We start from the raw sequence: 23,996 nt of genomic DNA on the forward strand, positions 1-23,996 counted from the left end.
GCTTTTCTTTACAACAAAATAGAAGTAAGGATAGTTAAAAAGACTATTTTTTCATTAATATAAATAATATAAAATAGTAAAGAAAAATCCTAATGATTTAAATGGTAGAGCATGTGAAGCAAGCTACTCATGTGTATGGGTAGCTATCAGAGAAGGATAGAACATGAAGAACTACGCTATGTTCCTGGATAGAAATGTTGAATATTATGAATATAACAGGTTTTCCTAAGTCAAATCATGTGATAGAAAAAATAAGAACAAATGAACAGGTAAAAATTAAAACAAGGATTAAATAAATCACTCATAATTGAACCACCCTATTGTCAACATCTTGTAAATTTCTCTCTTAAAACAACAACCCAAATCATATTGTAAATGATACTGTTTTGTATCATTTAAAAAATGGATGCATCAAAATAGAAAATTAAAATAGATACATCATGCTCAACATTTCAAGTTGTATAAATTAGAAATTGTGTTCAGCTTTGAATAGCTGAGACCAACAATAAAGAGAAGAATAAGTTAAACAAGGTAGAAGTTTATTTATAAATGATAGAGATGGGAGGCAAGGAAATACTGGGTAGAAGAGGGCAGTTTCCCAGCAAAGGCCCTAAATGGGAACAGGCATTTCTGTTTTCACACCCAACTGTTGCCTTTTCCAAGACCACTCTGGCCTGCCACACCCCTATCTTGTGCCCATATAAACTCCAAGCTCCACTGGCAGAACAGAGCTGCACAGCAGAGAAGGAGCATTTGAACGTCGAGGGGGGTTTGGCTGGGGAGAGTTGGAGAGGAGATTGGCCATGGGATGGCTGAACTCCAGGGGAAGATCATCTTCCCACTCCATGCCCTTTCCATTTCCCCATCCAACCTGCTGAGAGCCACCTCCATCACTCAATAAAATCCCCATATTCACCATCCTTCAAAGTCCATGTGACTTGTTTCTTCCTGGATGCCAGACAAGGACCCGGGTACCAAGAGGGCAAGGTGTAAAAGGCTGTCACCCTGACTCTCCAGTGGTTAACACTTAGCCATCCACGGGTGGCAAAGCTAAAAGAGCATTGTAACATCCCTTGACACTGCCATGGGGCGGGAGCTCAAAAGCACACGCCCTGGCTCACCTGTGGGCTCTCTCTCCCATAAGTGGTTTGAGTGCATGATAACCGAGTAAATGAGCCACCCCCTTTACAAGGGGTCCTGCAGAGGAGCCAAGAGAATTCTCCTATCTCATTATTTTTATTCCCATAAATATGTATGGAGAAAAGAAGTCCAAGGTTGATATGGTGGATCCTGAGTATTATCAACGTCCAGTTTTGTTTCAGATTTTATCTGTACTGTTCTCACTTGAGGGGGCTATCTTCAAGGCCATTTCTCAGTCCATCCAACTATCACATATGTGTTGCAGGCTGGAAGATAATGAGAAAGCAAAATGGTTCACCTTACAGTCTAGAAATATACAAAAATGGTTTCAGCCTCTGTAGTGAGTAAGGAAGTCCAAGTTAGACAACATGATAACACTTACCATAATGCCAATCTCAGACAGTTAAAATTTCATAGTATTCTTTCTGAAGTAACGTTATGGCTATTCTCATATTGTGCAGATACTTGGATAAATTAACACTTTGTAGAGTCCTATTTAGCAATACATGTTAAAAACAAAAAAAGTAGATGTCTACTACTTCTACTTTTAGGAATTCTTGTGAAATAATACAAAATGATTTTAATTCAATAATTTTCATGCATTATTTTACAACAGGAAAATTGGAAATAAAGTTTCTGCTTAGTGAGAGGAGAGATTTATAAAATTAGGGTGTAATTTTAAACGAAATTATTTTATAATATTTAGGATTGGTTTGACGAATTTAAATTGTGGGATGCTTCCGTAAAACAGTGTAGACATAAAAGCCGAGTATAGGGCTGAAAGGTATTGTGGTCTCATCTATTAAATATGCAGAGGGCAAAATATGGCGGTAAGTTATAAAATTACAGACTGCTTATCTCTGTTAATTTCACCTAATTCTATTTTCTATTCTTTTACACTTTCTATTTTTCTGCATGATTATTGCATGACCTCTAAATGGAAAAACATTTAAAATGTAAGTAATTAGACAATTAGGAATTTTTTTAAAAGCTTTATTAGCTTTACCATATATAGAAAATATTTCATATTTAAGTATTTTTGTATAGCCTGTATTAGCATGTTCTGAGACTATTTTAAGGCTTAGGAATATGTATTGAAACATGAAATTTCCATGATAGATTTGAATGTATATTATCTTACATTTATGTTATTTATATTGATGTATCATTCAGAGCTATATCAGAAATTTCCTCTTTTAATTGTTTGATTTCTGAGGTTAATGATTAGAAAACAGAGTAAACATATCTAAGCAAATGGCACCTTCACTATTCGTTCACTGGGAAAGATGAAAATGTAGAAGACATTGACATTCCCTTAGATTAAAAGGAGGATACCAGTCTATCGTCTGGTATGTTGTAGCACATGATCAGTTGATAGTACTCAGTAATACCCAGGAGGCCAGATGCCAGGCATACAGGCTCCTAGCCTATGAAAAATACCTACTACCCAAATGAAGCACAGGAACTCTTGAGTCATCAGTTGTAAAAATATCCTGGGATGATGAGTTTATTCAGTGGTAAGTAGTATGAATAGGTCCTCATGGAATTTTGGGAGGCTCCCTGAAGTTCTGGTTGGTGTAAGACCTGAGGAAGCTTGCACACATCTGTGGTACTGAATTTCCTGCTTTCTCTTCAAAAAGAGAACCTTAATGAATCCACTCCACTGCATATTACTTAGTGGCGCCCTTCAAAACTTCAGGAAGAGCCATGGCTATAGAAGACCCAACCATAAGCAGCAGCCCCGTATGCCTGTTTATCTGACTTGATCTAGTAACTTCATTCCTTTTGCCTCGCTTACTATGCTCCACTAACCTTCTTTATGTTTCTTGTTTCTGCTTTTTAAGCATATGTTCACGTTGCATGAAGGCTTTTATATTTGTTCCTCGGGCTACATAAAATATCTCACCAAAATATGGGCATGACTACCTTCTCACTATGTTTCAGCTCAAATATAACCTTTCCACAGACATCTTTCCTGTCCACCTAACTTGCATCCCTTCAATCATTCTTCATCACGTTTCTCTATTTAATGTTTTCACAGCTCTTACAACTGTCTGAAATAATCTTATCTGTTTGCTAATTATTATGTTGTTATTATTTTCTGTCTTCCTCACACTATAATATAGGGTAAGAAGAATAGAGACATTATCTATAGAACCCACTGTTCTGTCTGTAGTGCTTAGGACAGCATGGGGCACATAAGAGATGTTCAATAATTATTTGTTGAGTGAAAGAATGAAAGAATACACGAGTTGTAGTAAACTTGAAACTTGAGACTGTGCCAGAGGTTATGGATACTGTGACAGGAACCCCTCTTTCCTTTCCTGTCACCTCCATAATGACTTCCTCTTAATATATTTAAGCATTATGTAAAATATTTTTGTTTTATATTTTGATTTATTGGATCTACAAAGTGATTGCAGAGAAGATAAAAGCTGGACCCAGGAACAAGTATGAGAGCATAGTCTGCTTCCAGAACTGTCACGTTGTTGGAGAACACACAAGCAAAAGGGATGAAAAAGTTTAGTGTAGACATTTTGTTAGATGTGGCATGTTATCTGTGTATATCTATGAGTCATCAATCTTTATATTTTGATTTTCCTTTTAATATGTGCAAACTCCAGATACAAATAAGTTTTGTGTGTAAGTATTTTTTTTCCAATTCTCTTTTTATATGTTATCTTGTATTGCAGTTCAGTTACCAATTTGGAAGAAAGTTGAAGTTGATATAGTAAGCATTCTCAGATCAAGTTAGCCATGTGTCTACCATTTTCTAAAAAGATGTAGTTTGAAATATCTTCTTTGACCATATTATGTCTCCTTTATATGCTATTGAATCTTTTAAGGAACGTGGATAAATTTTGGGAAATTTTGCATGGGTTATTTATGTCACATCTTTAATTATTTCTAGCATATAATCCATAAAACATTTGGATTCAAATGGTGATAAAATGAATAAAATGATAAAAGCAAAAAATTATATGAACATTGATACTAATATTTTGATCATCTGGGATTTTAGATCCAAAAGTGGAAAGTATTTGAAATTTGTACTCACATAACTTGTTTTGTACATAGTTTCAAGATTAAGAAGTGTACATATTTGAGACTAATATTTCTTTCTGTTTTATTTCCAGAAGTTAATTTTTGGTTAAGTGACAAAGACAAGAAATTATTCTCTAATATGTAGTATTATTAATAACTTTTTATTTGTGTATTTTATAGTGTTAAGTTTTTTTAACTTTTTTCTAACAAAATCATCATTCTTTATAATCAAAATATACTTTGCCCTTATATTTTGTTCAATGTATATTAAAGTTTTGTGTACATATTAGAATATATACGTATTTATTCGTATATAAATTAGGAGTTCTGAATACCTTGAAGATTATAAGCACTAATCTAAAATATTTACATCTTTTTTCCAAAGAAAACAAAAGATTTGTTGCAAGAGATAAGAGCTGCTTAAAATAGTATCGATTCTTAAAACCTGTTGGAAAATGAAGCTAAAACAAGGGAAAAAGCCCTAAGGGAGTATGAGGCCAGTTAAGCTGCATACATATGTTTGCTGACAGTTGGAAGAATGAACATTTCTCATCCCCTTTTGACTGCATTTAAAAGCGTTGGAAAAGCTTGTGGATTCAGGTTTCAGGCTCTTTGCAACTAAATTCCTTTCCTTTTCATATTTTAAATTTGTAACATGTTCTGTATAGTCCTTAAGTGAACATCCTGTTTTCAGGACTTCTGAAACTCCATTGCTTTGAACAGCATGCCACATGGCAGTACTACAAACATAAAGAGTCCAGCTGTTAAGATGGAAAATACCATATAAATCACTGTAAAAGCATCTTGTCTTACTACTTTGGAGAGCCCACTGAAGTATTTTAAAGGAAAGGAATACTAACTTTAAAAGCCTCCAAAAAGCACTGTCATGATTCTTTGAATTTTAGATTATAATCTCAGACTGTTTCATGAAGGGAAGGTTTACATAGCTTGTTCCTTGAATAAAGTGATTTTTTTTTCAATCATTTCTCAAGTGTGCTTCTGTCCCTGACCTCCTCCATGTGGTTTGTGAGATCTAAAATTGTATCATAATTAACTCTATTTAAATAATCATTTTAAAAATAGAAAGTTCTTTGAAATAATATTCTAGTTATCTCCACTGTATCCTTAAACATAAAAATAAACTCCCAGGCAAATCTGGGTTGAAAATGTTTCTGGCAAGAGAAGCAGCCTCAACTAGGACAGTCTTAGAATTTGGGACCAATCTGGAAAAGTACTGTGGCAAAGTATTGCGCTCAGTACTCATGCTGTGGATAGTTTTTATTCCTGATATTACAGAATTTTGAATTGAGATGTTTTGCAAGCTGATGGAGGGAATTACAGTGACAGAAGAAGAAAAAGTCTCACTGTTATAAGACAAAGGGCTTGGATTTAGAGACATGGATCTGGCTGAATAAATGTTAATTTCTTCTTCTGTTTTAGTCCAAAATTCTAATGCATGGATCCTATTAAGGTGTCCTTATTATCTCACTTCAATTGCTTCTTCACTTGTCATAGGGTTACTGGGGCACCGTTCTAGTCAATCTCCAGGATTTCAACCAAAATCTCTGCAGCTAAGAAATTAATTGGAAATGGGCGTCTTAATCCATGTCAGTTTGTCCCTATTTTGTAAAATCAATTTTGCTTTCCCGACTTCCAAATAAGACTCTTAATCACTTTGTTTACTATTCGAGCTATTTCAGAGGGCTTGGTTGAGCTTTCTCTTCCTTGGCAGAATTGTTTCTTTATCTGTCTGATTGGAAGACAGTAGAGAATGGAGTTGTTATGGATTATTATACTGAATTCAATATAGAGTTTGTGGCAGGCTATTTAATTTTCTTTTCCTCATCTGTAAACTAGAGGAAAGGAATGACAAAGTCTTTCTTATAGAGTTGTTATGAGCACTGAATGAGTAAATATTTTGTTAAGAATTTACCACCATCCCTCCTGGTATGCAACAAGTGCCTGTACCTGGACAGGGATGGGGGATGGACAGCCCGATGGTATGAGTTCTGGGTCATACCATCGCACATACATTCCTATTACTGATCTCTCTATTTTTATTTCCAGCAACTTCTCAGTAGGGGTGAAACATGCTTGGTAACAAATCTGCTGTGAAGATACCAGAGAAGTTCATTTTCTCATTGAACCCTTTTAGAATGTCATGTTGATTGAGGAAAATAGGGTGTGTGGAGCAAAGCATGGAAGAGATTGTTCCAATGTTTCTATTATGTAGACATGGCCATGATTTATTTCAGTAACCATCTTTGTAAAGAATGAGCTCCTTGAACCTAATGTTCAAAATTAGAAAGTCATCTATTTATTTGACTTATAAGAATGAACATAGAGGCAAGATTTGGATGTGCATGTTTGTGAAGTCATTATGCAATGAAATCCAAAGACAGACAATTTAATGCCTTTTATGGATCAGGTTAATGTTTGCTGTGCCTGAAGCTTCCCCATTTGACAAATAAGAACTTAGATTTATCAAATGTTAAACACATGGCTTTAACGGTTCATATTAGGAGAATTCCTGAGGGATTTGCACTAGTTGTGAGGTTGTATTCACTTCACTTGATTTCTTTTCTGTGGTTCTCCTATTTCCCTTTGGGATGTGTTTCTTGTGTCTGTTATTGCTTTGAAGATTTTTCATTTCTATCTCATGCTTAACACCTGCCGTTGACTCCTTGTGTAACTTATGAGAAATGAATGGCATTCTTCCCCTGGGTACCAGTCTTTATAAAGTAAATATGTGCTGATTTAGAAAAAAATGTATATTTTCCCCTTATTTGTACTAAAATAAGACTTCACTTTTGGTGTTGATAAATTTTGGAAACTTAATTTTTTTTGTATCCTCAAGTATTTTTTACTTTGTGGAACAAAGCAAAAATGACAGACATCCTGTGATGTTGCTTTTAGACAACAACATATTCGTGAGAATGTTAAATAAAGGGATAACTTGAGACCCCAGGAAATTCTTTTAGAGTACGATTTGATTCTCAGTTATCTTTATAAATTTGAATTTTATTTTTATGGTGATAAATGTTTTATAACAATTTGAACTTGAAGTGGGACATACATATTGTCATGCTGTAAAAAGTGACATCCAAGGCAGCATTTAGGACGCATTCTTGAATGCTTGACTGGCAGTCATATGGAGAGATCATCTGTATCTTTTGGTTTCTTTCTGTCAGTTTGTAAGTGGCAAGAGCAGTATGTTTTGAGTATAAATTGATCTGCATTGATATAAATAACAGAGAAAATTATGTTGGTGAATTTGCTTACAAAATGAATCACTGGAAAGTGTTCAGTCTGTATTACTGGGGTTGTATCTGTTCTTTTTCTGTTTTTATTAAACTTGAATGATTAAATAGAAAGCAGGATAAAAGAAAAAAAAAAACATTGTGGTTTGGACAAAACTTAAGTTCAAAGGGATATTTCTTACTTCCTTACATGAAATCTTCACATTGGTCCTTCTGGCAGAGCTCTTCTTTCTCAAATTTTCTAACCCTTTCTCAGTTGGAACAGTTAACTACCTTATAACTTTTATGAATTTTACCATTACCATCACCATTCAAACCTTTATCCTTTTTAAGTTAGAAAAAAAATCACAAATCTCTTAATCTCTTCAGAATTATGTTTTAATTATAAACAGATTATTTGATAAATAAAAATAATGTTCTAAGGGAGCTTGGGTGGTGACGTTGGCAAATAGCAAATGTATGTGTTGCAGTAGCGATGATTATCTTCAAAAAATAATTAGGCTGGTTGCTTGATGTCCTACTTCTGAATATCTTCCAAAATGAGCAAAATACATTTAAGACTACATAGAATCATAGCTGGAACAATTTATGCATCATTTTTGGAGTGAAGGAAATTTATAAGACTGGTTCTTTCCAAGCTAAAATGACCATGGTAAGATCTATAAGGACAGAGGAAAAAGCCGAGCCCTTTTTACCATTTTCATGTGTTCTCAGTATTATCTCCTGGTGCCACATTGACTGAAATTGCTCACTGCTCCCACTTAACTTGAATTGGGTGTAATGTGAAGAAAAAATATAGGTTATTTAGTCATAAGGTTTCTGTTATAATATCACATTTTCATTTTTTTCATAATTGTTTGCCCATTATAAATTGTATTCTTTTGCCATTTTGCCTATGAACCCTAGATAAATGGTGAAAATATAGGACTTAGGGTTGACTAACATTTCTCTAGTTTTCTTTAGTGAACCATTATGTATATACCTCATTGCATGCATTTCACTTAATGATTGCTCACTCTCCTCTAAATAAGTTTTGCTGACATCAGTGACCATATGGAACAATTTATTGATTCCTTCTCCCTCCCGTATTTTAATATGAAAAGTCCCAGGCTTGGTCTCTGACCATGGTTCCCTTCTCGATTTTTTTATTTGAAATGGAGTTTTGCTCTTTCACCTGGGCTGAATTGGAATGAAGTGGCTCACTGCAACCTCTACTCTCTGGGTTCAAGTGATTATCCTGTCTCGGCCTCCTGAGTAGGTGGGATTATAGCATGCCTGGCTAATTTTTGTATTTTTAGTAGAGACAGGGTTTCACTATGTTAGCCAGGCTGGTCTCGAACTCCTGACCTCAGGTGATCCACTTGCCTCGGCCTTCCAAAGTGCTTGGATTACAGGTATGAGCCACTGCTCCTAGCCTCCCTTCTGTATTCTTACCCCTTTGCTGTTCTCTTCCAGGCTCAGTCTTAAATATGTGTGTGTGTGTGTGTGTGTGTGTGTGGGCATGTGCATGCATGTGTATATGTATATTTTTGGCATATATATACATATATATTTTACATTTATAATTTTAGTTTGAACTTTTTTCTGAACTGTAGATGTAGATATCCAATTGCCTACTCAACGCCTCCACTTAACTATCTAATTTGAATTTCAAACTTTACATGTCTGAAATAAAGCATATCCTTGCCCAAGCCTAACTTCTCAGTAGACTGTCTCATCTTAGTTAATGGGAACTCCATTCTTTTAGGGGATCAGACTTAAATCATCCTTGGCTTTTCTCTTTCTTTTATACCTCATATCTCATTTGCCATCCAATTTTAGTGAGTTTACCTTTTAAATATATTCAGAACCCACCTATTCCTACCACCTTCATTGCTAATTCCTTGCATCAAGCCATCCTCATTTTTCCCCTTGGTTACAGCAGTAGTCTTCTAATATTGATCTTTTGTCCTTGTCACCTCCCTGCTTCCCTTCACTCCAGTCAACTCACCAGCAGGAGTCATCATGTTGTCATTCTTTTGAAACATAGTCAAGTCATGACACTCTTCTTCATGGAATTCTCCATTCCCATCTCACTTGGAAAATAAGCAAAGGTTTTACAATGACCAAGAAGGTCATAACTGATCTGGCTTCCCATAAACTTTTTGACTTTTTCTCTTGCTTCACTCCTCACTCATTTGGCTTAAGTCCATTGATGTCCTTAAAAATGTCAGACACTCTTCTATGTGGGTTTTCTCTTTGACTGAAATGAGCTTCCTCAAAATATCCACAAAGGCCTGCAAAGCTAGTTTAAAGTATTTTATCAAATATCACCTTGTTAGTGAGGACTTCCTAAACACCATACTGACTTTTTTTTTTTTTTTAAGTCATAGCACCCTCATTTCTCAGGCACACCTTAGCTCCCTTTTCTGATTTTTTGACTCTGTATAGCATTTAACACCATCTAAAATTTCATTATTTTACTTATCTTTTGGAGTGTCTATTTTCTGCACTAGAATGTAGAGAATAAACTCTATTAAAGGCAAGATATTTTGACTTTTTAAAAACCACACTATCTCCTATACTTAGAATAATGCTTGGCACATAGTAGGTATGGAATACATATTTATTGAAAGAATAATGTGAAATGAAACTATCATAGTTCATGTGCTTTTTCTTTAGTGAATTTGAAGGAAATATAAAATGTTATGAAAGCAACACCTGTCCAGGATTTGGAATGGCATCAGTATTTATTAGAAATGTGATCACAAGTAAATCCCATAAACACTTTAAATTTTAGTCATCATAAGTATAATTATGGAGCTTAAATGAGATAATGTGTGTGAAAATGCTTGTTAACTGCTAAGTATTTTACTAATGCTATTAGTGCGTTTTTCCCTTAGGATTGAATTAACTTAATCTTATGAATGGATTGATTTTATTAGTACTAGATTAACCTCTCTATATTTGTTCTTTAAATCATTTTCTCTTAAGTGTTTGTGATCCCTTTTCCAGATTAATGTAAATACTTATGATTGGTTAGGCATTAAGCAGTTACTGAATATTTACTACTGGTATGTATGATACAATAACTACAGTCTAATGAGAGTATGCATATTTAATGTGTTTCCAAAATCTATTTTTAAATAGTTAATTTATATTCTCTACTTGTGTCATGATCTCTTCTAGGTGCTCTACATGTATGAAGTTATTTAATACTTTTAACAACTTTATGAGGTGAGTACTATTTCTATATTTTGCTGATGAGAAAACTGAGATACAAACAAGTTAATTTGTTCAAGGTCATAATTTATATTGCCTGTGTGTGCACACATGTGGTTGTATGCTTAAAAGTAAAATAATTTTAAGATTACTAATATAGTTTTAAAAAGAAACATTATAGTTGCATACTAAGTAGTTATGTGACTAAACACCACTATTGGCTGATCTTTTTTCGTTCATACAGTATAACCTGTGTGTGTTTTGAGCTGCTAAGATCTTGATATTCTTTCTGAAGTGTCATTATGTTAGTCCTTAGAATTCACTTTAAAGAATAGAATGTTATGTAATTTCAATATACAAAAAAAATTGGCTTATGGAAACATTTCCACTTCTCACCAATGTGTCCACAGGATCCTAAAGTACGATTAATGGGAGAGGGTTATTTGTTTTCTGCCATGTTCCTGCTGTTGTGTTGGCCTTGCTTCCAAGGGTGTTCACTTTCACTAAGACTATATCTTAAAAGTTATCAGAAGAGATCCTGATCCAGTTGTTTTTTTTTTTTTTTTTTTTTTTTTTGAGACAAGTCTCGCTCTATCGCCAGGCTGGATGCAGTGCCGGGATCTCAGCTCACTGCAAGCTCCGCCTCCCGGGTTCACGCCATTCTCCGCCTCCCGGGTTCACGCCATTCTCCGCCTCCCGGGTTCACGCCATTCTCCTGGCTCAGCCTCCGGAGTAGCTGGGACTACAGGCGCCCGCCACCTCGCCCGGCTAGTTTTTTTTTTGTATTTTTTTAGTAGAGACGGGGTTTCACCATGTTAGCCAGGATGGTCTCGATCTCCTGACCTCGTGATCCGCCCGTCTCAGCCTCCCAAAGTGCTGGGATTACAGGCTTGAGCCACCGCGCCCAGCCCACTTCTTTTACTCTTACGATTGCTGTTCAATTCCATACTTGGATAAATACGTATTGGAGGAATTTTCTGAAAAATTGGATACGAAGTCATTGGTCTATATATATGGTTATCCAGAGCACAAATATTATTTGAGAATCTACTATGTAGCAAGAATTAGGTAAGATAGGCAAAATTCTTACTCTTGGAATTTAGTTGGGAGGCCAATATGGGAAGATAATGAGTTTTCTGTTAATAAATTCTGAGAAGAAAATAAGGCAAAGTGATAGGAGAGTAACTAGGTGGCCCTTAGGTGTACATGAGCTAATCATGTCCAGATCAGAAAGCCTAGCTGGCCGGAGCACAGTGACTAGAGCAGAAGGCAGTGCAAGATGAATTCAGAGTGGCAGGCAGGGGACAGAGATATTGATCCTTATGGGCAAGAAAAAAGAATTTGAATTTATTTATGATTGAAAGCCATCTGTAAGCCAGGGAATAACAGAAGCTTAATCATGCTTAGAAAATTCATTCTGGCTTTAATGTGGAGAATGAGAACTGGGGTCGTGGGAAAGAACACGTGTGCTCCATGAGCTCTTTGAGTTGACCTTTGGCAGATACACACTAGGTGAGTAGCTTTACCTCCATTTATCCCTCTCTATGAAAGAACAGAACAATTTTTTTCTCACAAATCTTTGACATATATGCTATCTTAATCTTTTACTTACATTTGCTTTTGACAAAATACTAACTTATATTTACCTCATATAGAGTTAGGCATATTTGGATTTTGGTGATTATTCGTTAAATTCATACTGAAATGAAAATTTAAAAAAAAATCTAACATTACATGATACATGATATAACATGTGATATTTCAGGGTTTTTTTTTTTTTTTTTTGGATGGAGACAGAGTGTCACTCTGTCACCCAGGCTGGTGTGCAGTGGTGCGATCTCGGTTCACTGCACCCTCCGTCTCCCAGGTTCAAGTGATTCTCCTGCCTTAGCCTCCAGAGTAGATGGGATTACAGGCACCTGCCACCACGCCTGGCTAATTTTTGTTTTTTCAGTAGAGACGGGGTTTCACCATGTTGGTCAGGTTGGCCTCCAGCTCCTGACCTCAGGTGATCCTTGGCCTCCCAAAGTGCTAGGATTACAGGCGTGAGCCATCACACCCAGCCTCAAGGGGCCTTTTGACATGGTAAAGTCATTGAACCTTTTTAATGTGATGTACTCTGAATTGTTACATTGTTCCTAATAATAGTATACAATGGTACCACAGAACTGGGCAATTTCCTGCAGCCTTATGCAACATTGCACTGGTGAGATATGAGATCATGTCATGAATTCCAGGAGTGTAATTTATAAGATCCTTTATTCAATTTTGCCCAGTGTCATTTAGTAAACTTGCCTGAAGGACTATGTAGAAAGTGAGGTATGATTTCTCCTATCTCAATTTTTTTCATTCGTTTTAATTAAAATGAAAAAGAGGAAGAAGATACTTGGTTTCTCTGAAAGTGGCCCTCCCTTTTACTTCATATTGTTTTCAAGAAGTCTGTTTAGTTTTTAGGGATATTATTATTGACATAACTCTTCAGTTTTATGAAAATGTTCCAGTTGTTTGTGGTTTCATCTCCACCCTTTATTCATAGTAGTCACAAGAAAGAAAGCAACAGCCATACTTTTTAAGGTCCAGTAGAAATATATTTGTTGATAGAAATGAATTGCAAAGGACAGCATGCAGAAATTTTTATATAGTCTCAAGTGATAATGATAGAAATTATTTTTGACATAGTGTTTCAAAAAATGCTGTAGAAAATCAGAAAAAAAAAGTGATGCAACTAACTTGTTTTTACATCCGTCACAGAGTATCACTTTGGCCTATTCTGTTCAGTACAGTGGAAAATAGACCATCTGAATATGGGTACCACAAAAAGCCAGATCTTATAATTAAGTGGCATTTATTTATTTTCTGGATACACAATCAAGGAGTAGAGAGACTATTCTGTAAATTTCATATATGCATATTAGAGGTATTATGTAGTTTTCTGACATTATATAACTGGTTTCAATCACAAAAGGAAAAGTAGGGCATGTGTTTTCTATATCCTAAATTTCATTCTACAAGAGACTAAGGTATAGTACAATGACTAGGCTATTGTCTATAAAGAAGACACCAGAAACTTTACATTGGGTTTCTGCAACATGGACTTAGGATGAGTAGGTTACACGCTGTCATGGGTTACGCTTATAATGGATGAGTCTGTAACCACTGCTGCTCTCCTCTTTCTCACTCCTACTGGCAGCCGATGGGCCTCACTTGCAGTTTTCAACACTTAGTAGAACTGATAGCAATACTGATACAAGCCTGTTTAGGGTCAGCGTAATGGTCCCTTTAGGAAAAAGTGACTCATACCAGCCACTGCAGTGTGGCTCTGTGATGCAGCTTTCAACCTGATGACGCTCTCTCTGGAGCACCAACAGTATACCCTCATGGGTGCTAGATAAGATAGAGGAGGCTGAGAGTCCTGGACAAGAGGTTTCTCAAATCATGAGCTTTAGAACTGCAATAACACACAGGAAAAGATAGCTGCAGACAATATCTAGGGCAAATTTTACATAGGACAATTGCCACTGGAAAATAGAAAAATATAGTTTAAAAAAACATTAAATTCCATGTGCAGATGTATTCATGAAACTATTTGTTTGTTAGACAAATTCTAAATAGATATACATGATGCTGAAATTACAATGAATAATGATTAAGTGTATCTCACAAAGTAATTTTAATTTTATGTATTTTATGTAAAAGGGATACATTTATTTAAAATTTCAAAAGTATAAAACCCTCAGAAAATATAAAAGCCGTTCACAATATCAACAGTTAGGAAAGTAATTGTTATCTATTTGGCATATTTTTGACCAGTGATTTTCATAAATATACAAATATGAATAACATATACAGTTACAAGTATAGAACTATATCCATTTTAAGAAACATAGAAACAAACGATATTTTATGTACTGTCCAAATATTAATTAGTTAGATCTTCATAAGAACCCTATAAGATAAGGACTATTCAACACATTAACTTCAATGTTCATTAATGGATAAATAGATAAGCAAAATTTGGTATAGCTGTAGAATGGAATATTATTCTGCCATGGAAAATAATGGAGTACATACTGCTTTTTTAAATTCTGCAATGTGGATCAAACTTGAAAACATTATTATGTTAGGTGAAGAAGCCAGGTGAAAAGCTTATGCATTATATGATTCCTTTTATATGAAATATCTAGAATGTGTAAAAAGGGACAGAAAATAAATTAATTGCTAGGAAATGAAGGGGAGAAGGTAGTGTGGTATAACTCAATGTGATACAGTGCTTTTCTGGGGTAATGAAAATAGTTTTGAAACTAAAGAGAGGTTGCAAAGCATTGTGTGTGCACTAAGTGTCACTCAATTGTACAGTGAAAAATGGTTAATTGTGTTATGTGAATTTCACCTCAATTAAGAATAAAGAAAGAAACTGAGGCAGAAAGAGTTTAAGTAATTTGCCCAAGATTACAAGGCTAGTAAGTTGCAGATTTAGGATACAAACTCAGGCAACCTGCCTGCATGTACTGTGCACTTAAATATAATATGCTACTGAAAATATAATTTTATTTCTTGCTTTTAACTTGATGATGTTATAAACAATCTTTCTTACCATTATGTAAATCTTTTCAAAAATTTCCATTTTTAAAATAGAAAATAAATGTAACCAGCATACTTCTGCACTTAAAATATAAGGTCTTAAATAAGACTGCTTTCTGTTCAGTGTTTTCTTTCTTGAGGCTCCAGGACCAATGACCTGAGGGTAGAGGCAGTCATGTATGTTATTGTTTCCTGTCCATATAGCAGATCTAGGAAACTCCTTACTTTGAAGGAAGAAGATAGAGACAAAAAGAGAAAACCTGGCTTCATCTATTGCTCATTTTTTTTTCTGGCAGTAGAGCTCTGCTTGTTAAAAGAGTCTGATGTGGTGCAGAGAGGCCCTTCCATATCAGGTAGAAAAGTTTTGGACATATTCAAGGGATCTGGCTGATTCCACAAAATGGGGTTGTTCAGATTAACCATGGCACTTCCAACCAGTGTAAACAGGTGCATGAAGAAATTAGAGAATTTCCTTTCAACTGTTCATTGTCAAACATCATGTTGTTGGCAGTGGGGATGGATATGGGGGCAGAGTAAGTATAGGAGGCACTAACATAAAAAGTCATTTTTTTCAAATTATTTGAAGCTAAAATAAATGATCCAGAGATATTATTTATCCAATGAAAGTTTTTTTTTAAATAAATGTATGCCACATTGAAAATATCTATGTTATACTATTGGAAGAAATTGGAACAACGTATCATTGCATATAGTATGACTTAAAAAATAGGATAAGAAAGGCAGAAAACAAAGTTTAACTAGTGCAATTTCCTAAAGATATATAGCAAATGTTAGTCATAATTATTCTTTGGAAGGTGTCAATATTATTGATTTTCACTACCTTATACTTCTCCCTTTGTATCTTTTGTGATTTCTATAAATGACATTATGTTGCTGTTCAATAGACAAAAGTGCTGAAAAGTAATTACAAAGGAATAAACCATTTCACTAGATTTTGCAAATTTAGAACAAATGCATTCATGAGTATATGTTTATTGAGTGTCTGTTATGTGTCAGGTACCATGCTAGGCTCTAAGTATTCGATGATGGAAAAAACAGATATGATCTTAGTACTCAGCCAACTTACCATTTGGGAAGCAAACAAGAAACAGATCTTTTCTCAAATACTCCTCAACACTACCCCATTCTCTCCTATTTAAATTATCTTTCACTCTTCCTCCTCCCCTTCCTCGTCCTCTCCTCCTCCTCCCCCTCCCTCCATCCCCCATGCCCTCCCATTTCTTTCCTTTCTTCCCTTTTCTCTCCCTCTCCTCCCCTTCCCCTTTTCTCTCTCTCCCTCTTTCATCTCCTCCTCCTCTTCTTCTTTCCTCTTTTTCTTTTCCCCTTCTTTCTCCTTTTTCTCCTACCCCTCCTCCTTTCCTCTTTTTTTTGGGGTTCTTATTCAGAAACCCCCTACCCCCTAAAATGGCACATGGAAACCAAGAAAGAATGGGATAGAATGAGTTATAGAGAGCGTTACAGAGAGGTGAGGGCCAGACTTTGCATCCTATGTCCTTTCTGTGACTAAATAAATAGTATACAGGCAATTGGAAAGTACTGACAGATTTAAGCAGATCAATTTATATCTTGCACAAAAAATGGTGATTGAAGGAGAATAACAAATTAGAGAAAGATACATTTGGAAGTTAAGAGACAGAAAGGAGGCTATTGCAGTGGTCCAGGTGAGAGTGAATGGTAACATTCCAGTGACAATGGAAGAGGAGGAAACAGGACAGTTAGCAAGAGGATTTCATCATTTGGAATAAGATGGGGTAGTTTGCCGGGCGCGGTGGCTCAAGCCTGCAATCCCAGCACTTTGGGAGGCCGAGACGGGCAGATCACGAGGTCAGGAGATCGAGACCATCCTGGCTAACATGGTGAAACCCCGTCTCTACTAAAAAATACAAAAAACTAGCCGGGCGAGGTGGCGGGTGCCTGTAGTCCCAGCTACTCGGGAGGCTGAGGCAGGAGAATGGCATGAACCCGGGAGGCAGAGCTTGCAGTGAGCTGAGATCCGGCCACTGCACTCCAGCCTGGGCAACAGAGCGAGACTCCGTCTCAAAAAAAAAAAAAACAACAAAAAAAGATGGGGTAGTTTATCACAACATTTCTTCTGACTTTTGGCACAATACCTTCCTGACATGACATTGGCCCTGGAAAAGAAGCACTGGGACAAAGATTCAGCCTTTTCCTGTTCCCCATTCCCTCTTTAATAATGTCATTGTTATCAAATTAAAGCATTATTACCCTTTTTCAATTTTTTTTTTTTTTTTTTTTTGGATAAGGGCTGCTATGTCACCCAGTCACCCAGGCTGGAGTGCAGTGGCATAATGACAGCACAGTGCAGCCTCAATCTCCTGGGCTTAAGTGATCCTCTCACCTTAGCCACCCTGGTAGCTTGGACTACAGGCGTGTGCCACCATGACCAACTGATTTTTATTTTTAATCTTAGTAGAGACTGGGTCTTGCTATGTTTCCCAGGCTTATTTTGAACTCCTGAGCTCAAGCAATTTTCTTGCCTCTGTCTCCCAAAGTTCTGGGATTACAGGTGTGAGCCACCACACCCAGCCTATTTCTATTTTATTTCCTTTTTTTTTTCATTAAATACTGCTTAGTCTAGTAATCAACAGCTTGGCTGCTTGTAGACACATGCTATTCTTTTCCCTGTAGTAATATTCCTACAAATCAAAGAATTGCAAAATTTCCTTTTCTGTATTGAACTAGGAAATGTAACATTTCCTACTGTTTATTATACCCCCAAGAATTATAGCACTTAAATTTTTAAAAAGAGAGATCTTTAAATAATTTACACCTGTCTATAAAAATCCTTGAGTTTAGTAATGCTTGCAATGGGTTTTGGAATGGTAGATTTAATTGGAAAAAATAACCTTCCATGAAGCATTATTACATGAATCAATCCAGTATATTTAATTGCAATTTTTTTCAAAGTCATATATTGACAAGAAATTATTTTCACATGGATTTCACCCAAGACTTAGTTTTATTTTCTGCAGGGATTATATCTGGTCCTGCAGAACACCTAAAACAATATCAAAATCAGAGGTCAGCAATTCATTTTGGTTGAGGTCCATAAATGTACTATTAAAGTTTTAAATCAATGAAGAACCTAAGGAATATATATTAGTTTTTCATAGTATTAAATGATGCTAGAAACGTATAGCTTTGTCTGGAGCTGTCATTTGTTCTTCTTATTGGTTTCCTTTTTAGTTTTCCCTTCACTCCTTGTCTCCCTATGTTACAGTAATCTCTGCCTGTCTTTTTTCTCACAAACTGGACTGTTTTACACTTGACACTCAGAATACTCCCCTCTTCGTGTCGGCAGAACAACAAAGGCAAACTCTGGCAACAACTTGATTGTCTAACTGAAATGAACTGAGCTTTGGAAAAGTGGAAAAGAAATATGCGTTTTTTTCACTGTATTTCGGAATGCTGAAAGAATGAAATGGACGCATGTCAGCCCAAAGACATAAAGCAGAAAGAAACCACTTCATGTGCAGAAGCATGTCCTAGAAGACAACTGCTAAAGACAAGGGAGTAGTAAAGAAAAGAAAAAAAAAAAAAAAAAAAAAAAGAAGGAAAAAAATCTTCAAAGCAAATGAAAAGAAACAGACAGTTCTTCAAAACAAGAGAGGAAATTGGAAAAAGAACATTTGTGGAAGAAGAAAACGTGGAATTTCTCTAAACAGAAGGTACAAAGAGAACTCTTATATGTAAGAATATATCAAAGCAATTGATGGGATGGGATGATGATTATTACAAGCACAAGGAACTGCAAGTGCAAAAGGCTGAGGGGAGAAAGATCATTAATTGTTTTGGAAGTCAGAAGGCTCCTGTGGTCCAGTACAGAAAAGGAGGAGGCAAGTGGTCCAAGAAGGAATGGAAAGGGGCTGGTACCAGATTACAGATGGTAGAAAGAGTTTCTCAAACTCTTTGTGGTGAAAGACTATTCTCTTAAAATCTATGATTTGTAGTGGAATGACATGGGGGGTCTATTCTCCAAAACCTGTGTGCCCACCAAACCACACACAACCTAACCTATGATCCCAGCAACACTAGAACTGGTCTATACTGTTGTAACACAACGAGTTCGCTGCTCCCATAGATAGATGTCATAGTACTGTCAAATTAGTATAAACATTCTAAATGATTTATCTTTTTTTTATGATTATACTTTAAGTTCTAGGGTACATGTGCACAACGTGCAGGTTTGTTACATATGTATACATGTGCCATGTTGGTGTGCTGCACCCATTAACTCGTCATTTATCTTAATTTTTGTACTTATCATTTCATAGATTGGCACCAGTTCATACAACACACTTTAAGTTGCATTGCTATAAAGAAGTTTGATTTTATCCAAGGTTCAATGATAAGTCACATAAGGGTTTTCTAAAGCTGAGAAAGATTAGTGGATTTGCATTTTGAATCCCAAACAACAGCAGGCAAAGGACATATTATAGGCAGGCAGGGGTAGAAGTAGGCAGTGTAGGAGATGATTGTAATAATGAGGTTGAAATCATAGGTATCGACTATAAAGATAGATAGATGGGTTCAAGATATATTTTGGTAATAGTACTAACAGGACTTGTTGATAGTTTGAATGGGAAAATTGAGGGCAAAGCAAGAATCAATGATAATTCAAAGATTTTGTCTGGAGCAACTGGGTGTTGTATATCATGTACTGAAATGGGGAATACAGAAGGAATGGCTTTGGATGGACATGGAGTTGGTGTAATCAGGAGTTTGATTTTGGGCTGGGCACTCTGGCTCACACCTCTAATCCCAGCACTTTGGGAGGCCAAGGCAGGCAGATCACCTGAGTTCAGGAGTTCAAGACCAGCCTGACCAACATGGTGAAACCCCATCTCTACTAAAAATACAAAATACACTGTGTGTGGTGGTGCATTCCTGTAATCACCACTACTTGGGAGGCTGAGGCAGAAGAATTGCTTGAATCCAGGAGGCAGAGGTTGCAGTGAGCCAAGATCACACCATTGCACTCCAGTCTGGGTGACAAGACCGAAACTCTGTCTCAAAAACAAAAGAAAAAAAAACAAGTTTGATTTTGGTGATGCTAGCTATACATGGATTAGGAGTGTCATTTGTTTAAAAGATTGTCCCTCTCTAATTGGGATAAGACAAGATACTTGTATCCCTGATCCCAGAATTCTGAGCAGTCATCTCCAAAGTGGTTTTGAGGAACTAATAAAATTATGTGACAGTAATACAATTACTACACAATAGATAGGCCTCTGTGCATGGTTAACAGTTACCTGTGGGTAGATAAATTACTAACCTATAAGCAGAAAGAGTTCCCAATATGTATGCAGCATCTCAAAAATGTCCCATTAGCCTTTTATGAACCAAATTTATTTCTGTTTTGGATTAGAAAAAGTGGTTTTATATTTGAAGTTGCATTGCAAGTGTAGGTTCACAATAGGATCTAAATGGCAGAAATGAGAAAAAAAGTATCATAAAATACCTTAGCTTGTGGGAAAGAGTGCCAGAAAGAAGAAATAGAGACAAGTAAGCAACTTCCTTAGAGTTCCAGAGAATAACCTTTGAATTCCTACTAATTAGCTAAAAAAGTCCTAGAAAATTTGACCCCGTAACTGCCCTGTTGAACTTTGCTAAGCATGGGTAGCAATTTAATTCTCTGGTTGGCTGGTAAGGGCATTATAAGCTATCTGAAGAATTTGTCATTTACTGAGAAATTTCCCTGTAGTACACATGACAACATGAACTCAATACCTCAACAAACACCCAGTTGTCTCTACCAATACTATGTAAAATATTATGCTTGATGTTACCAAAACAAGACTCACTATGTCATGTCATTTGTCACACGTTGGGATTATTCTTACTCTGATAGGGCTTGTCCTTAAAAGTTCATGTATTTCCATTCTGGTACATGCAAAGTTTGTTTTCTAAATCTGTTTCTAGACTTAACTTTTCTCTCTGACTACAGGTTTAAACATTATCTCTCCAGCCTTGAGCTTCAGTAGAAATGAGCACAGAGCACAAATGGTGAATCTAATGCTCCAGATTGTAGAAATAATTGCAAACTGTGGTCATTGATTATTTTATTTTTAATGCATATCACTTTATAATGAGAGAAGAAATTTACCTAATTCTCTCTAGTTTCTCTTTCCTAAGGAAGTTTCTACTGCATAAAGCAAAAGTTAGTTGTTTTATTAAGAAAATCATTGAAAATTATAATTTACTTTGCAGGCCCACCAATTTTCTAAGAAATTTCAGTAGTAGGAACACATATCCTTAAGGAATGCATTTAGTCATGGTTGAAAAACTTAAATATGACAAATTCTTAACTTTGAAGACAAGGGTTGACAGAGGCCAACTACTTCAACTTCAAAGATGATGACAAAAGCCAGCATTAATTGTTGCTAAATGTATTAGGCACATCCTTTATTCCTAAGTGGATCATATCTGCATGGTGAGAGCTTTCTCAGGGATGCTATTGTGTGCACTGTATTGGATTTTTTACTCTGATTTATCTCAGGAAACACAGTTGTAATGACTACATTTTGATCAAGGTTTTGGCTAGTAGCTTCGCTAGCTCCCAGGTTCTAATGCCCACGGGTAATCCATTTAAGATAGTATTTTTTACTCTCATCCATGGAAGAAATTCCATCCAAACGTGTATTGTGGACTCTCTTTTCATGCCTTTGAAAAAAACTTGTATACTAAATATAAATATTTCTCTCTAGGTGAGATTAGATTCTGCTGAGCTAGTATCTATAACTATCCAGGGTCTGCACAGCTATTATCCCTAATGTACTGGCTGCACCAAGTGGCAATAACTCAGTCAGCTCTGTGCTTTCTCAACCAATCCTCAAACCCACTCCATCAATTTTTGTGTGTGACTAGTGTTAGTTCCTGTTGCTTGCTATTGCTAAAATCACATGCTTTTCACTGCATCTAGGTTCCAAAGCAGTAGGTACCTTTTGTTAAATCTGCGGAGATTTAAAGTATTCTTTGTCAATACACCACAGTTTTTATTGCTAAGAAATGATTTTTTTTTTTATTGTCAGGCTAGTTCTGTAGATCTCAACTGGCAAATTTTGAAGGAGTTGCTATAGATTTCAGTGCTGTAGGGATTTTTCTCTTTCTAATGAACCTAACACTATATAATTGATTACACCGCTAAAACTCTACCTAATATTTACACTGTAAAAGTGAGCTTTCCATTTAAAAATAGCACTAATAGATCTTTAGATTGTACAACTAACCTAGTCAGAAAACATTATAGAGATGAGGATAAGTTCTACCCCTGAAACTTTACCCCTACACATTTTCATTTTTAAAACAGTAGTAGTCTAGCCCATACACTGGCTAGGCAAATAAATTATTGAGTCTTAAGTATGTTCTGGGGATTAAAAAGATAAAAAAGACAGATGGCTGCACTTTATTAGAAGAAATTGGCACGTAAACAAAAAGTTTACAAATCTATGTATTAACTATTGGGATAGAGATATGTAAGAGACACTGTGAGTAATTTTTGTTGTTTTATTTGTGTTCAACAGATGGAATGATCCATTTTACCTGAAGAGAGTGGAAGGATCAAGGAAAGGTCTGTAAGAGCGGGGAAGGTATATGGCTTACATCTTGAGGAATCTTTCCAGGTATAAAAGATGGGGAAAGACTCTTTAGTCAAAGGGAAATTATAGACATACCTTGTTTTATTGCACTTTGCTTTATTGGGCTTCACAGGTATTACATCTTTTACAGATTGCAGGTTTCCGACACTCCTGAATTGAGCAAGATCATCAACACATTTTACTAACAGCATGTGCTTACTTGGTGTCTCTGTGTCATATTTTAGTAATTCTCGCGATATTTCATTGTTTTCTATATTATTGTATCTGCTGGAGTTATTGGTGATAAGTGGTCTTTGATGTGACTATTGTAATTGTTTTGGGGCACCTCAACTGTATCCCTATGAGATGGCAAATTTAATCAATAAGTGTTGTGTGTCTTCTGACTGCTCTACCAACAAGCCATTATTCAATCTCTTTCCCTGCCTTCAGGCCTCCCCAATCTCTGTAATACAACAATATTGAAATTTGGCCTCTAAGTGTTCAAGTACAAGGAAGAGTCACACATCTGTCACTTTAAATCATCCTTGTCTAACCCACAGCCTGTGGGCTGCCTGCAGCCCAGGACAGCTTTGAATGTGGCCCAACACAAGTATGTAAACTTTCTTAAAGTTATGAGGGTTTTGTTTACAATTTTTTAAAGCTCATCAGCTATTAAGTGTTAGTGTATTTTATGTGTGGCCGAAGACAATTCTTTTTCTTCTTCTAATGTGGCCCAGGGAAGCCAAAAGATTGGACACCCATGCTTTAAATCAAAACCTAGAAATGGTTAACTTTAGTGAGGAAGGCATGTTGAAAGCCAAGACAGGCAGAAAGCTAGGCCTCTTGTGACAAACAGCAAAGTTGTGAATGTAAAAGAAAAGTTCCAGAAGGAAATTAAAATTACTACTCTACTGAATACACTAATGATAAGAAAGTACAACAACCTTATTGCTTATATGGAAAAAGTTTTAGTGGTTCAGATAGAAGATCAAACAGGCCACAACATTCCCTTAAGCCAGAGCCTAATTTGGAGCAAGGCCCTAACTCTTCTATTCTATGAAGGCTGACAGAAGCAAGGAAGCTGCAGAAGAAAAGTGTGAAGCTAGTAGAGGTTGGTTCGTGTGGTTTAAGGAAAGAAACTGTTTCCATG

Source organism: Rhinopithecus bieti, unplaced genomic scaffold, assembly GCF_001698545.2.
Source record: "Rhinopithecus bieti isolate Rb0 unplaced genomic scaffold, ASM169854v2 scaffold_39883, whole genome shotgun sequence".
Taxonomy (NCBI): Eukaryota; Metazoa; Chordata; class Mammalia; order Primates; family Cercopithecidae; genus Rhinopithecus; species Rhinopithecus bieti.